The sequence below is a fragment of the Aegilops tauschii genome, chromosome 1 (assembly GCF_002575655.3).
Source record: "Aegilops tauschii subsp. strangulata cultivar AL8/78 chromosome 1, Aet v6.0, whole genome shotgun sequence".
Classification (NCBI taxonomy): Eukaryota; Viridiplantae; Streptophyta; class Magnoliopsida; order Poales; family Poaceae; genus Aegilops; species Aegilops tauschii.
Genome location: NC_053035.3, coordinates 437,638,390 through 437,655,888, shown reverse-complemented (window position 1 = coordinate 437,655,888; position 17,499 = coordinate 437,638,390).

The following is a 17,499-nucleotide window of genomic DNA, read 5'->3' as shown; positions in this document are numbered from 1 at the left end:
CACTAAATATGGACTTGACTCTGAGATAGTAGCTTCTTTCTGTGAGTCTTTTGCTGCTTATGTTGATCTCCCTAAGGATAAGTGGTTTAAATATCATCCTCCCATAGAAGTAAAAGTAGCTGCACCTATTAAAGTTGAAGAAAAGACTATCACTTATAATGATCCTATTGTTCCTACTTCTTATGTTGAGAAACCACCTTTCCCTGTTAGGATAAAGGATCATGCTAAAGCTTCAACTGTGGTCCGTAAAAGCAATATTAGAACTTATACACCTCCTGAGCAAATTAAAGTTGAACCTAATATTGCTATTGTTAAAGATCTCTTGTCTGATAATATCGATGGGCATGTTATTCATCATGATGAAACTGCTAGAATTGCCAAACCTTGTGCTACAGATAAACATAGACCTGTGGTAGGCATGCCTGTTATTTCTGTTAAAATAGGAGATCATTGTTATCATGGCTTATGTGATATGGGTGCTAGTGCTAGTGCAATACCTTTTGACTTATACAAAGAAATTATGCATGATATTGCACCTGCTGAGATAGAAGATATTGATGTCACAATTAAACTTGCCAATAGAGATACTATTTTACCAATGGGAATTGTTAGAGATGTCGAAGTCTTGTGTGGGAAAACTAAATATCCTGCTGATTTTCTTGTTCTTGGCTCCCCACAAGATAGCTTTTGCCCCATTATATTTGGTAGACCCTTCTTGAACACTGTTAATGCTAGGATAGACTGCGAAAAGGATGTTGTTACTATAGGTTTGGGTGATATGTCTCATGAGTTTAATTTCTCTAAATTTAGTAGACAACACCGTGAAGAGGAATTGCCTAGTAAGGATGAAATTATTGGTCTTGCTTCTATTGTTGTACCTCCTAGTGATCCTTTAGAACAATATTTGCTAGACCATGAAAATGATATGTTTATGAATGAAAGAAGAGAAATAGATGAAGTATTCTTTACACAGGAACCTGTCCTGAAACACAATTTGCCTGTTGAAATCCTAGGGGATCCTCCTCCACCCAAGGGTGATCCCGTGTTTGAGCTTAAACTGTTGCCTGATACTCTTAAATATGCTTATCTTGATGAGAAAAAGATATATCCTGTTATTATTAGTGCTAACCTTTCAGAGCATGAAGAAGAGAGATTATTGAAAACTCTGAAGAAGCACCGCGCTGCTATTGGATATACTCTTGATGATCTTAAGGGCATTAGTCCCACTCTATGTCAACACAAAATAAATTTGGAGAAAGATGCCAAACCAGTTCGTGATCATCAACGACGGCTGAATCCTAAGATGAAAGAAGTGATAAGAAAGGAAATATTAAAGCTCCTAGAGGCAGGTATAATTTATCCCGTTGCTGATAGTCAGTGGGTAAGTCATGTCCATTGTGTTCCTAAGAAAGGAGGTACTACTGTCGTTCCTAATGATAAAGATGAATTGATTCCGCAAAGAATTATTACAGGTTATAGGATGGTAATTGATTTCCGCAAATTAAATAAGACTACTAAAAAAGATCATTACCCCTTTCCTTTTATCGATCAAATGCTAGAAAGATTATCCAAACATACACACTTTTGCTTTCTAGATGGTTATTCTAGTTTCTCTCAAATACCTGTGTCAGCCGATGATCAATCAAAGACCACTTTTACTTGCCCTTTTGGTACTTTTGCTTATAGACGTATGCCTTTTGGTTTATATAATGCACCTACTACCTTTCAAAGATGCACGACGGCTATATTCTCTGACTTTTGTGAAAAGATTTGTGAGGTTTTCATGGACGATTTTTCCGTCTATGGATCCTCTTTTGATGATTGCTTGAGCAACCTTGATCGAGTTTTGCAGAGATGTGAAGAAACTAATCTTGTCTTGAATTGGGAAAAGTGCCACTTTATGGTTAATGAAGGTATTGTCTTTGTCGGAGTAAATGGCCACGGGTAGCCTAACCGACTCCCCCTGACTCTTTGAAAAATTACCAAGCCATTCAAACCTTCAAGCATACAAAGCATAGGGCCGCCTTCCCCCGATCGGCTGTCCCCAGGGCCGACTCCCAGAAGGAGACCCAACCTCATAAACCTCCCCCAAGGAAGATACGAGATAGCCGACTCCAGGAAGCCGGCCCCAAGAGGACCGACTCCCAGAAGCTGGCCATGAAGAAAGCCGACTCCCAGAAGCCGGCCATGAAGAAAGCCGGCTCCCAGGAGCCGGCCAAGACTGCGCCTACTAAGACTGTACCCACGTAACGGCGACAGGATGGGGCGTGGCCGCAGTACCGCCCACTACCCCCGAATCCCGGAACAGGCATGGCCACAGGGCGTCGTACGGGCCAGCCATCCCCCGTCCGGCGCGGCACTGTAGGCGTGTTGGCCTTGATGTCACCCACGACAGGTGCCAGTACGGCCCGCAGGCGGCAGGCCCCTTTTGCCAGAGAGACATCCGAAGGCGGCCTGGCCTCCTCTAGTCGGCCAGGGGTGTGGCCGGCTCCCAATAGCCGGCTACCTCCCTCCCTCGAAACATGTGCCTCATTAAGAAGACAAGACGAGGTAAGGCTACAGTGAGAGCCCGCGAGGCGGCGGCACTGTAGCCACGCTTACCTCGACAAAGCCCTCGACATCAGAAGCGAGGCGACAGTAACCAGCCGCCGACAAAGACCCCAAGCGGTGGGGCCGGCCTGCCGGCCAAGAGGCCGGCAACCGGCAGAACCCACCAGTCGGCGGGCCCCACTGACTGGCGGAGAAGCCGGCCAGCATCGACGCTGACGGCTGGGACCCGCGCCCAGTCGGATTACCATTGTACCCCCGGGGGGTAGGCCTATATAAACCCCCCGGGACACCCATGCAAAGGGTTAATCTCATAGAGTTTCACACACCACATAGAGAGAAAAGGAGAGCTAGCCTTGCCCTTCTTCTTCATCTAGCCAGACAGCTCAAGGAGCACTTGTAGCTACTTGTATTGATCTAGTGATCATGCGGAGACCCCGCAGAGCAGGACTAGGGGTGATATCTCCACGGAGAGCCCCGAACCTGGGTAAGATCTGCCGGCGTGCATGTCTTCGCCTCATCCCGTTTCCAGGCACCGGCGATGTCTTACTGGCTCCCACAATGATAAGCCACCCATTGGCATATGTCGCACCAACCATCCGACATTTGGCGCCCACCATGGGGCCAGGTGCACCGTCGTCCGGAGACCTGTTCTGGACGGGAACCCTTTTCCTCCCCCGCGAGCGCAGCCAGCCTGCTGCACCCGATGGCGCTTGCCCCGACGCGCTACAAGGCGTTGACGACGCCTGCGCAGCGAGCTGCCTCGCCGATCTTCTTGGCGAGACTCGCATCTCCGACGAGCCCGCGTCCGGCGCGGGCACGGACTACCCCGAGAGTCGCCTCGTCAGCCTCCTCGACCAACTTCACGTCTCCTGCGAGCTTGCTGTAGACTTTGAGTCGGTCGGCTCCACCGAACCAATGCTTGTCGACTCTGACACGGCATCGCTCGACGCCTACCCCTCCGACGTGGTAGTCTTCAACGACCCTCTCCCTCGAGCTGACAGCGGCAGCAGCGCTGTCACTGAGGTGCTGGTCATCAGCCACGTCGCCGACTCGGGCGAGAACGCCCACGATGCCCTACAAGCGGCGATGCATGACTTGTCCGTCCCCATCCCAGCCGACGCCAACGCCGAGACCCTGGAGGCACGCCGCCTGGCCCTCATCGCGGAGGGCCAGAAGATAGCCTCCATGAGATGCCTCACCGAGGCCCACCAGCGCGAAGTCGACCGCGCCGCCTTCGGTACGCCACCTCATGGCGGGCCGAGCCGAGCCAGCCTCGTCAAGAAGCGCGGCGCGGCCATCGCCATCATGCTGGGGGCAGACCACCCCGTCTACGCCACACCGCTCGAGAATCTGCGAGCCGCTCAGGCGGCCGCTGAAGAGCTAAATGGGCTGGGGGCTGATGAGCTCTCCTACATGACAAGGCGCATCCAGCAGCTGATCGACGCGGCCGCAGAACGGCACGAAGCCGGCGCCCGCGCTGAGAGTCCTCCCCCACGCCGAGAGCACGCCGCGACATCCCGGTCGCCGACTGCGAGCGGCGCCCGCGCAAGAAAAGACAAGGAGCCGGCTGTTAGCTGCAGCCGGACTCGGCACACCATCGAGCGCGACGCGGAAGGCCGCCCTCGAGTAGTGGAGCGCCAAGGCAATCCGCCTCCTCCCCTGACTCGGGGGGAGAGATATCCCACCCTGCCACCTGTCACACATCCGACTCTCGGTGGCCGACTAGGCCGCCATGAAGGAGTCGGCGAGAACGACGCCCGCCACCGGATCGACCGCCTAGCCCGATCCCTGGCGCTAGAAGAAGAAGACGATGTCGGCCCGCCATGCTTTGGCCCCCGCATCCGCGATGAGCCCTTCCCCAAAGGATTTTCGCTCCCCAGAGACACGCCCAAGTACAACGGCTCTGTGAAGCCGGAAGATTGGCTCATCGACTACTCCACCGCTGTCAGTATAGCGAACGGCAACAGGCGCGTAGCCGTGAAGTACGTCCCTCTCATGCTGCAAGGCACGGCACGCACCTGGCTCAACAGCCTCAAGCCCTACAGTGTCAACAGCTGGCCGGACTTCACGGAAGTCTTCGTCCGCAACTTTACCAACACGTACAAGCGGCCTCCCAAGCCCCGCCAGCTCTCCCTATGCATCCAAGGGCCCGACGAGTCGACCCGCGACTACCTCACGCGGTGGGCCGAGCTCCGCAACTCCTGCGAGGGGGTGCATGAGGTGCAGGCCATCGAATACTTCACCGCCGGGTGCCGAGAGGGCACCCTCCTCAAGCACCGACTCCTCTGCGATGAGCCGGCTACCCTCGACGAGCTGCTGGTCATTGTAGACAAGTACGCCACAGCTGACTCCTCGATGAAGACCGAGCTCCGAGTAGGCACCTCTGGGAAGGTGCTCGCTCCGGCTCCTAAGACGCCAGCTGGCAACTCCAATCGGCGCCCCTACCAGAACGACCACAAGCGCAAGGCCCTAATGCCGCCTTCCACTAGTCGGCAGGTGGCCACAGTCGAAGACGAGCAGCCCGAAGAGCGGCCCGCTCCCAAGAAGAAGGGCGGCATGCCGGCTTGGCAGCCGGCCTTCTCCTACGAGTAGACTCTCGATGCCCCCTGCAAGTTCCACAGCGGCGCGAAGCCATCCAACCACACGACCCGAAAGTGCCACTGGCTCACCCGGATCTCCAAGGGCGAGGGGCTGGTGCCGTCTCCGCCTCCCGGCCCGCCGCCTCCAGCCCCCCAGCAGTCGGCTGCTCGACCAGCAGTCGGAGCCATTTAAGACGAGTTCCTTGATGAGCACGCCGCCTACGTCGTCTTCACGAGCCAGGTTGAAGACAAGCGCAGCCGGCACCAACAGCACCAAGAGGTCAACGCAGTCGCCTCCAGCAGCCCTGAGTTCATGCATTGGTCCGAAAGGCCTATCAACTGGAGCCGGGCCGATCACCCAGAAGTGATGCCGTCCCCTGGCTCCTACGCATTGGTGTTGGATGTCACTCTCGCAACAGAGAGGCGGGCTGCCCCATTCTCCCGCGTTCTGATTGATGGCAGAAGCAGTATCAACATATTGTACCGCGACACCATTGAGAAGTTTAACCTCAAGGCAAAGTAGCTCATGCCAAGCCGGACCGTTTTCCATGGCATCGTACCCGGCCTGTCCTGTTCCCCGATCGGCAAGATCAAGATGGATGTTCTCTTTGGAGACAAGGATCACTTTCGCCGAGAAGCGATCTGGTTCGAGGTAGTGGATCTGGAAAGCCCTTACCACGCTTTGCTCGGCCGACCTGCTCTAGCCAAGTTCATGGCTGTGCCCCACTACGCCTACCTGAAAATGAAGATGCCGAGCTCAAAGGGGATCATCACACTGGCCGACGACTACAAGAAGTCCATCGAGTGCGCTGCAGCCAGCAGGCGACTGGCCGAGTCCCTCATAGTGGCAGAAGAGAAGAAGATGCTGGATCGAGTTGTGGCCATGGCCGGCAAGCAGCCGACCTTGTCCCCCAACCCCAAGGAATATGATGCGCAGGGCTCCTTCCAGCCGGCCAAGGAGACGAAGAAGATACCTCTGGACCCGGAGAACCCGGAGAGGTTTGCAGTCATTGGTGCAAACCTGGACAGTAAATAGGAAGGCGAGCTCGTCGACTTCCTCCGTGAGAATCGAGACATCTTTGCATGGTCCCCAAAGGACATGCCGGGTGTTCCGAAGGATTTCACGGAGCACAAATTACACGTCCGAGCGGACACGAAGCCGGTCAAGCAGCCCCTCCGCAGACTGTCAGAAGAGAAGAATCGTAGGAGAAGAGATAGCCCGGCTCCTCGCCGCCGGCTTCATTATGGAAGTGTTTTTCCCAGAGTGGCTTGCCAACCCAGTCTTGGTGTTGAAGAAGAATAACAAATGGCGTATGTGTATAGACTACACTAGCCTCAACAAGGCCTGCCCCAAAGATCCGTTTGCTCTGCCATGGATTGATCAAGTAATAGACTCCACAGCCGGATGCGAGCTGTTGAGTTTTTTGGATGCCTACTCAGGATACCACCAGATTAAGTTGGACCCAGCAGACCGCCTGAAGACCGCCTTCATCACACCATTCGGAGCTTTCTGTTACCTGACTATGACATTCGGCTTGAGGAATGCCGGTGCCACTTTTCAGCGTTGCATGCAGAAATGCCTCCTCAAGCAACTCGGCAGAAATGCCCACGTCTATGTAGACGATATTGTGGTGAAGATAGAGAAGCGCGGCACCCTGCTGGAAGACCTCAAAGAAACATTTGCCAACTTGTGCCGATTCCAGATCAAGCTCAACCCCGAGAAATGCGTGTTCGGAGTACCAGCCGGCCAGCTTCTAGGCTTTCTGATCTCCGAACGCGGCATTGAGTGCAACCCTGTGAAGATCAAGGCCATCGAGAGAATGGAGATTCCCACCAAGTTGCGAGACATACAGAAGTTCACTGGGTGCTTGGCCTCCCTAAATCGCTTTATCAGCCGGCTAGGAGAGAAGGCTCTCCCCCTGTACCGACTCATGAAGAAATCCACTCATTTCAAGTGGAATGACCAAGCAGACCAAGCCTTTCATGAGTTGAAGAAGATGCTGACCACTCCACCTGTCCTGGCGGCGCCGACTGAGAAGGAGCCCATGCTCCTCTACATTGCCGCAACTAGCCGAGTGGTCAGTACAGTCATCGTGGTCCAGCGTCCAGAAGAAGGCCGAGCCGAGCCAGTCCAGAGGCCGGTATATTATCTAAACGAAGTACTGTCCAGCTCAAAGCAAAACTACCCACACTACCAGAAGATGTGCTATGGAGTATACTTCGCCGCCAAGAAATTGAAGCCCTACTTTCAAGAGCATCCCATCACGGTCGTGTGCACCGCCCCGCTTGCCGAGATCATAGGCAGCCGGGATGCATCCGGCCGGGTGGCTAAATGGGCCATTGCGCTTGCACCTTACACAATCTTCTATCAGCCCCGCACTGCCATCAAGTCCCAAGCGTTGGCCGACTTCATCGTCGACTGGGCCGAGACCCAGTACCTACCGCCGGCTCCCGACTCTACTCATTGGCGGATGCACTTCGACGGGTCCAAGATGCGCACCGGCTTGGGAGCCGGCATCGTCCTCACCTCTCCCAAAGGCGACAAGCTCAGATACACACTGCAAATCCACTTTGCCGCCTCCAACAACGTGGCTGAATATGAGGCGCTCATACACGGGCTCCGGATCCTGTGTTATAGCGACTCGGACTTGGTGGTCCAGCAGTCATCTGGCGACTGGGACGCCAAGGATGCAAACATGGCGAGCTATCGATTCCTCGTGCAGCAAATCAGTGGGTACTTCGAAGGGTGCGAGTTCCTTCACGTACCACGGGCCGACAACGACCAAGCAGACGCCCTGGCACAGATCGGCTCCACCCGACAGGCTATACCAACCGGTGTCTCTCTCCAGCGCCTCCTCAAACCATCTGTCAAGCCGTCTCCAGAGTCGGACTCTATCTTTGTATCGCCCGCCCCTGATGCAGCCGGATCCGACTGGAGGAACCCAGCAGGCGGCTCGAGGACTTCAGAACCCGGCCCGGGGACTGCAGCAGTCGGCCCGGGGACTGCAGCGACACAAGAAGCGGTGGCCGACTCCAACTCCCCACCACCCAACCCACCCACCCGAGTCACAGTGGCCGTACTAACAGTAGAAGTCACAGCTCCATCATGGGTCCAGCCCATCCTCAACTTCCTAGTCAACAGAGAGCTGCCGACTGATGAGATCTCGCCAGACTAGTGCAACACCGAGCCGGAGCATATGCAATAATAAACAAAGAACTTGTCAAGCGCAGCGTCACCGGAGTCTTCCAGCGCTGCGTCGAGCCCGAGAAAGGTGTAGCAATCCTCAAGGATATCCACCAAGGCGAATGCGGCCACCACGCAGCCTCAAGATCACTTGTGGCCAAAGCTTTCCGCCATGGTTTCTTCTGGCCGACGGCTTTGGAAGATGCCAAAGAGATAGTCAAATGCTGCAAAGGATGCCAAGTCTTCAGTTCCAAACAACACCTGCCGGCTTCTGCACTCAAGACCATCCCCCTCGCCTGGCCCTTTGCCATCTGGGGGCTGGACATGGTGGGCCCATTCAAGACAGCCCGCGGCGGCTTGACACATCTGCTTGTCGCCGTGGACAAATTTACCAAGTGGATCGAAGTGAAGCCGATCAAGAAGCTGAACGGGCCGACTGCCATGATATTCATTGCCGACATCACTACTCGGTATGGCGTGCCGCACAGCATCATCACCGACAACGGCACAAACTTTGCCAAAGGAGCACTGGCACGTTTCTGCACGACACAGGGCATCCGACTGGACTTAGCGTCCGTTGCCCACCCGCAGTCAAACGGCCAGGTCGAGCGAGCAAACGGACTCATCCTCTCCGGTATCAAGCCCCGACTGGTCGTACCACTGGAGCGATCGGCCGGCTGCTGGCTCGATGAGCTGCCGGCTGTCCTCTGGAGTCTGCGTACTACCCCAAACAAGTCAACCGGCTTCACTCCGTTCTTCCTTGTATATGGTGCCGAGGCTGTCATCCCAACTGACATCGAGTTCGACTCGCCTCGGGTCACCATTTACACGGAGGCGGAGGCCAAGGAAGCGCGAGAAGACGGTGTCGACCTGCTGGAAGAAGGCCGGCTGTTAGCACTTAGTCGGTCCGCCGTCTACCAGCAGGGTTTGCGCCGTTACCACAACCGAAAGGTCAAGCCAAGATCTTTCCAAGAGGGCGACCTTGTGCTTTGGCTGATCCAGCGAACAGCCGGCCAGCACAAGCTCTCGGCCCCTTGGGAAGGCCCTTTCGTCATCAGCAAAGCACTAGGCAACGACTCCTACTACCTGATCGACGCACAAAAACCAAGAGCATGCAAGAGGGATGATTCCGACAAGGAGTCGGAGCGACCATGGAACGCGAACCTCCTGAGAAGATTTTACAGTTGAAAGCAGTATGTACCATGCTACCGTTTTTATTAAATATGAGACAAACGGGCCCCACGAGGAGCACTCGGGGTATCCTTTATCTATGAATGACGAGTGTCATACTCATAAATGTATTATTACATTTGATTTTCTGTCTGGCACCGGGTTCGACTAGTCGGCCCGGGGACTGGCCGCCTTAAGTTATATTAAAAGTTCTACCTGAAGTCAGACAAGTAGTGTGCCGGCACCCGAGCCCTCTCTTGTTGAAAGTCGCAGCTCGAAGAACCGACTGTCCGACGGGCAAGAGCCAAAGGCAGAAAGGATGCCCACACGAAAAACGGCTAAGGAGTAACGAACTTATATAACGCAAATACGACCTCCAACCACGCCTACCGGCTGTCAAAACAGCCGGCTGGCCGGCTTCCCAATCACTTCGCTATAATCCAACAAAGCTAGAGTACTTGCCCTCCCAAGCACTTCCCCAGCCACAGATTGCAGAGCAGCTGTCCGGCTGGGAAGGCGGCAACCAAGGGAGGGCGACAAAGGAAACAGCCGAAGGATGAAAAGCAAAGAACAAGGGAAAGCCAAACGCATGCATAATTATATTTACACATAAGGCCCAAAACAGGTCGGCAGTCAATATAGTTCGAATACACCCCCAGTGGGTGGAATTGTGCAAACTTAACAAAACATTGTTCCAAGAATGGTGAAACAGGAAAGTAGAGGCAACAGACTAGACTAAGGGCGCAGCAGGGGAGGCGGGCTGGTCGGGGGAGACGGCGCCGCCGGCTGGAGGAGTGGCCGGCTGGCGGGTCTCGGCTTGATCATCTCCGGCTGCAGGCGGTGCACCCACGCGTGCCTTGTTGCTAGAGGCACGGTCAAGCTGAGGCTGACCGGCCACTCCACCATCTGGCGCGGCGTCTTCACCCTCCTCCTCCTCCTCCTCGCCCTCGTCGCTGGAGTCGATCTCCTCCGCCGAGTCCTCGTCGTCTGCCGGGTTTAGCCCGAACCACTCTTCCGGCTGGGCAACGCCGTTGTCGTCCACCTCAGGAGCGAAGGCGCTGGTGTCGGTGTAATCGGCAATCGCCGAAGCCCGCTGGATGATAGCCGGCCGCGCCGGCTCCAGCTCTGTGTCGGCCTCCTGCCGCCAGGTGGCCAGCTGGTCCAGACTCAGCTCGGGATACCAGGCCTTGGCGAACTCCAGCGCCTGCCTGGCGCCGGACCGAGCCGCAGAAGCCTTCCAGGCCTCGACGCGGCCAACCGCCACCTCCAGCCAGTCGGCAGTCCGACTGGGGGTGCGGGGAATCACCTCACCAGGCCAGAGAGCGGCCAACACCTGCGCCCCAACACGCTGAAGCCGGCGGAGCATGCGATGAGCCGGCTAGAGGCGGGCCTGAATCGCCAAGAGATGCTCCTCCAGCGACCGGCGAGCATTTGGCGCGATCTCGGTGCCAGCCTGCCTTTGTGCCTCGCGGTGGGCCTCGACGACCTGGTTGGCGGCAGTAGAGTAGCCAGGGAAGTACTGTGCGCAAGAAAGAAAGAGAAAGAAGAGGAAAACCATCAAGTAAGAAAATGAGCTAAACGGCAAGCGGCAAGCAAGGACGAAGAAGAAGGCGGCCTACCGTCAACCAAGTCTTCGATCTGGCCATAACCGTTGATCAGCAACTGCCTTGCTTCGGCCCAGCTGGCCGCCTCTGTCTCATATTCGGCTTGGAGGGCGGCTTCGCTGTCCTGCACCGCCTTCAGGGCCGCCTTGTGGCTCTTCTCCTGGTCGGCCAACCTCTTGGCCAGGCGGTCACGCTCCTGTGCCAAGGCGTCAAACTCGGCCTCCTTAGCACGGAGGGCGGCCTGAGCCCCGCCCAGTTGTTCCCTCAAGCCGGGGTTGGCCGCTGCAGGGATGGCAGAAAAGAAAGAAGCAGTAAGGAAGGAGTCGTCAAGGAAGATCCGACCCGACTGCTCAGCAGTCGGCCCAAATCTCGGGGACTACACCCAGTGGGTGCGCTGACGCGCCCCCACGTGAGATAAAAGACGAAGCACTTACCCCGGCTCTCAGATAGGCCAGCATTCTTCTGGGTCAGCTCCCGAGCCTGGGAGTTGAAGGCAGCTGCGCAGAAGTTGTGGTAGTCCTGCAAGTCAGGGAGAGGAGCGAATGAGAAAAAAAATAGCAAAACAAGGCCCGCTAAGAAGTTCCAAGCCGCCTGCTCTGCAGCCAACTCGGAACTCCGAGACTACACCCAGTGGGTGCGCTGACGCGCCCCCACGGAAGAAACCAAGATCAAAAAAGCAAAAATAAGAAGACTAACCCGAATGGCCGCCCACGTTGCAAGGAACTCGTCATTATATTTCCTCAGCGCCGCAGCCTGGGACTGAAGCCGGTTCCGGACGTCCTGCGCTGCCACGTTCACCACAGCCATCCCTCCACCCGGCGTCCACCCCGAGCTGGCGCTGGCCGCCTCCATGTCCTGGGCCGACGAGCTGGAGCCCGCGGCCTTCTGCGGCTCCGATGCGGCCTTCCCCGTGCGCTGGCGTGATGGTGACTAGACCACCAGATCCGTCCTCGCGGCCGGCTCGCCCCGGGCCGATTGCGCAGGCGGCAAGTTAGGCCGGCCGCCTTGGGTCACCCCAGTCGGCGGGGCCGGTGCTGCCTCTCTCTCCGGGACGACGACGTCGTCCTCCCTCACCAATCCCGGCTGGTCGCCGCCGGTTTCCTCTGGCGGGGGCTCTGGGGCCTCAGGCGCCGTGACGCGCAGAGGGGTGACGAGCAAGGCCCCCTCCGCCATCGCCGCGGTCGTAGCCTCCGCTTGGGCCTTGGCCGCTACGTCGGCGTGCGCCTTCGCCGCCTCCTCCTCCTGTGCCGCCTTGGCGGCATCCGCCCTCAACTCCTCCGCCTCCCGCTCCTCCCGCGCGTTTCGCTCCGTCGCTGCCTGAAGCTCGGCACGGGGGTCCACGCGGCGGGTGGTACTCCCGGATCCTCCCGGCGATCCAACGACGGAGGCGGCAGCAACCCGCTCGAGCGACAGCGGAGCCCTGAATTTTTGAGAAAGGACAAGGATTCAGAAATCACCAAAGAAAAGAAGAAAGAATGTACAAAGGAGTAAACGCTTACACCGACACCGTCTGCGGCTGCTTCACGACCTTGCGGAAGCGGGCCGCCTTCGCGGCCGCCTCATCCCGCCTGGTCGCCGCCGCCCCGCCCTTGGGTTTCTTCGGCCGACTGCCGAACAAGCCCGACGCAGCACGACGCTTCTGCCCGCCGCCCCGGCTGGCGGCGTGGGACGATTTCTGCCTCATCGTCGTCCGGCCAGTCGTCGAAGCTGGCTCCAAGCTCGGAGTCGCCTGCCTCGCCGCCGGCTTCGCCGCCACCCGCCTCGGTGTTGTCATCCATGGCGGCCGCCCCCAAGTCGTGGTCCTCCAGGTCATGCTCCGCCCGGTCGGGGAGGAATCGGCGCTCCGCCTCCGACCCGGCTGCAGGTCGAAGGAGAGGGCTCTGCCGAGACGTGCCGACTGGTCAGAGTCGGCCAAAAGGAACTCGGCGACAAAACTAAGAGAAAAAAGGGAAAAAGAGAACATACCGTGGGCGGCGGATGTGCCCGGGAATATGGCTCCTTGCCAAACCGCCATTCTGCGGAGAGCTTGCAGTTCGCAAGGTAATTCACCATATGGGCCACCTCGTCGTGCGGCATGTCCTTGGTGCACATCCGACTCGGATCGAGCTGGCCGCTCATCTGACAGATCAGGTGAGGGCGGCTCTGAAGCGGAAGCACCCGGCGCGCGACGAAGGCGGCCCGCAAGTCGGATCCAGTCAGGCTCTCCGACTGGATCATCACCCGCAGTCGGGCGACGGCTGCTGCTCCAGCCTGTGACAGCGTCACGGCCCGATAGGACCACTGGGGCCGCCTCCCAGCCGGCGGGCCGGCTACATAAGCCGGCAAGTTAACGTAGTCGCCTTGCGGGGCGATGTTCTTCACGTAGAAATATGACTTCTGCCAGAGCTTCACCGACTGGATTAACATGATGATGGGGAAGGGGTTGTCGGCCGCCGGCCTCCGCATCGCAATGAAGGCGCCACTCTGGGCCGGCACTCCCTGCATACGGGTGCCCAGCTTGGTTTGGAAGAACTCCCCCCAGAGCTCGAGGGTGGGGAGAATGCCAAGATAGCCTTCGCACAAGGTGACGAAGGCGGACAGCAGCACCACCGTGTTCGGGGTGAGGTGATGCGGCTGGAGTTGATAGAATTCGAGGAAGGAGCGGAAGAAAGCGCTCGCCGGCAAGCCGACGCCGCGCAGGAAATGCGAGCGGAAGACCACCCGCTCGCCTTCCTCCGGCTCCGGCGTGATCTCCTTCGCAGGCGCGAGACGGACCCACACTTGGTCCGCGTCGGGCAACCGCCGCGTCTTGCGGAGGAACTCGATGTGGTCCATATGGACGTTGGAGCCGTCCCAGTCCCCGCCGTACTACATAGCGGCGTGAGGCTGGCAAGAATGAGTGCGGCGGCGGAGAAAAGAATGGTGGGACGGCGCGGCGGCGAGGCGCTGCTGCGAGGGAAAGCAGGAGGAAGAAGATGGCGGAGAGGAGAGGAGCGTGCGAGCGTCTGCCGCTTCCCCTCCTCCCCCTACTTATAGCCTCATGCGGTGAAGCCGAGGAGGCGAGGCGTGGGTAGGAACGTGGGATTAACTGCGCCCACTCCCCCACGTCCCGCGATTATTGCGCCCTAACGGCGTGCGGAAACCGCCGCCGGAAGACGTGCGGACGACTTTGGGCCGCAAAGAATCCGCGCCTGGGCCTGGGCGTAGGAGTGGTGGGCCCTCGACCTGCGGCGATGTCTTGTCGCGCGCGTGGGTTGGCAGGCTCTTTTCAGCTAAGGGACGCCACGTGGTTCGCAGGCGGCGAGCGGCCTGCCCGCAGCTCGGCGCACGCGCCAATAGACTCCCGCCTTCCGACCTCAAAAATTTCGCCAAGACGGCGCGCCCAACCGAAGCCGGCCCCCAGCTGCTGGCTCGTCAAGATGAGAAGCTGACCGAGCTTCTCGACCTCCTCTCAGCCTCGAAGCCCAACCAGCTTCGGGGACTACTGTCGGAGTAAATGGCCACGGGTAGCCTAACCGACTCCCCCTGACTCTTTGAAAAATTACCAAGCCATTCAAACCTTCAAGCATACAAAGCATAGGGCCGCCTTCCCCCGACCGGCTGTCCCCAGGGCCGACTCCCAGAAGGCGACCCAACCTCATAAACCTCCCCCAAGGAAGATACGAGATAGCCGACTCCAGGAAGCCGGCCCCAAGAGGACCGACTCCCAGAAGCCGGCCATGAAGAAAGCGGACTCCCAGAAGCTGGCCATGAAGAAAGCCGGCTCCCAGGAGCCGGCCAAGACTGCGCCTACTAAGACTGTACCCACGTAACGGCGATAGGATGGGGCGTGGCCGCAGTACCGCCCACTACCCCCGAATCCCGGAACAGGCATGGCCATAGGGCGCCGTACGGGCCAGCCATCCCCCGTCCGGCGTGGCACTGTAGCCGTGTTGGCCTTGATGTCACCCACGACGGGTGCCAGTACGGCCCGCAGGCGGCGGGCCCCATTTGCCAGAGAGACGTCCGAAGGCGGCCTGGCCTCCTCTAGTCGGCCAGGGGTGTGGCCGGCTCCCAATAGTCGGCTACCTCCCTCCCTCGAAACATGTGCCTCATTAAGAAGACAAGACGAGGTAAGGCTACAGTGAGAGCCCGCGAGGCGGCGGCACTGTAGCCACGCTTACCTCGACAAAGCCCTCGTCATCAGAAGCGAGGCGAAAGTAACCAGCCGCCGACAAAGCCCCCAAGCGGTGGGGCCGGCCTGCCGTCCAAGAGGCCGGCAGCCGGTGGGACCCACCAGTCGGCGGGCCCCACTGACCGGCGGAGAAGCCGGCCAGCATAGACGCTGACGGCTGGGACCCGCGCCCAGTCGGATTACCATTGTACCCCGGGGGGTAGGCCTATATAACCCCCCGGGACACCCATGCAAAGGGTTAATCTCATAGATTTTCACACACCACATAGAGAGAAAAGGAGAGCTAGCCTTGCCCTTCTTCTTCCTCTAGCCAGACAGCTCAAGGAGCACTTGTAGCTCCTTGTATTGATCTAGTGATCATGCGGAGACCCCGCAGAGCAGGACTAGGGGTGTTATCTCCACGGAGAGCCCCGAACCTGGGTAAGATCCGCCGGCGTGCATGTCTTCGCCTCATCCCGTTTCCAGGCACCGGCGACGTCTTACTGGCTCCCACAATGATAAGCCACCCGTTGGCATGTGTCGCACCAACCACCCAACAGTCTTGGGGCATAAAGTTTCTGAAAGAGGTATTGAGGTTGATAAAGCCAAGGTTGATGCCATTGAAAAGATGCCATGTCCCAAGGACATCAAAGGTATAAGAAGTTTCCTTGGTCACGCCGGATTTTATAGGAGGTTCATTAAGGACTTCTCAAAAATTTCTCGGCCTCTGACTAATTTATTACAACAAGATATACCATTTGTCTTTGATGATGATTGTGTAGAAGCATTTGAAATACTTAAGAAAGCATTGATCTCTGCACCTATTGTTCAGCCACCTGATTGGAATTTACCCTTTGAAATTATGTGTGATGCTAGTGATTATGTTGTAGGTGCTGTTCTAGGGCAAAGAGTTGATAAGAAACTAAATGTTATTCAATATGCTAGTAAAACTCTAGACAATGCCCAGAGAAATTATGCTACTACTGAAAAAGAATTCTTAGCAGTTGTATTTGCTTGTGATAAGTTCAGACCTTATATTGTTGATTCTAAAGTAACTATTCACACTGATCATGCTGCTATTAAATATCTTATGGAAAAGAAAGATGCTAAACCTAGTCTTATTAGATGGGTTCTCTTGCTACAAGAATTTGATTTGCATATTGTTGATAGAAAGGGAGCTGAGAACCCCGTTGCAGACAACTTGTCTAGGTTAGAAAATGTTCTTGATGACCCACTACCTATTGATGATAGCTTTCCTGATGAGCAATTAAATGTCTTAAATACTTCTCGTACTGCTCCATGGTATGCTGATTATGCTAATTACATCGTTGCTAAATTTATACCACCTAGTTTCACATACCAGCAAAAGAAAAAGTTTTTCTATGATTTGAGACATTACTTTTGGGATGACCCACATCTTTATAAAGAAGGAGTAGATGGTGTTATTAGACGTTGTGTACCTGAGCATGAACAAGAACAGATCTTACGCAAGTGTCACTCCGAGGCTTATGGAGGACACCACGCTGGAGACAGAACTGCACATAAGGTATTGCAATCCGGTTTTTATTGGCCTACTCTCTTCAAGGATGCCCGTAAGTTTGTTTTATCTTGTGATGAATGTCAAAGAATTGGTAATATTAGTAGACGTCAAGAAATGCCTATGAATTATTCACTTGTTATTGAACCATTTGATGTTTGGGGCTTTGATTATATGGGACCTTTTCATGCCTCTAATGGATACACACATATTTTAGTTGCTGTTGATTACGTTACTAAGTGGGTAGAAGCTATTCCAACTAGTAGTGCTGATCATAATACCTCTATTAAAATGCTTAAAGAAGTTATTTTTCTGAGGTTTGGAGTCCCTAGATATTTAATGACTGATGGTGGTTCACATTTTATTCATGGTGCTTTTCGTAAAATGCTATCAAAGTATGATGTTAATCATAGAATTGCACCTCCTTATCACCCGCAGTCTAGTGGTCAAGTAGAATTGAGTAACAGAGAGCTCAAATTAATTTTGCAAAAGACTGTTAATAGATCTAGAAAGAATTGGTCCAAGAAACTGGATGATGCATTATGGGCCTATAGAACTGCATATAAAAATCCTATGGGTATGTCTCCGTATAAAATGGTTTATGGAAAAGCATGTCACTTACCTCTCGAACTAGAACATAAGGCTTATTGGGCTATTAAAGAGCTCAACTATGATTTCAAACTTGTCGGTGAGAAGAGGTTATTTGACATTAGCTCACTTGATGAATGGAGAACACAAGCCTA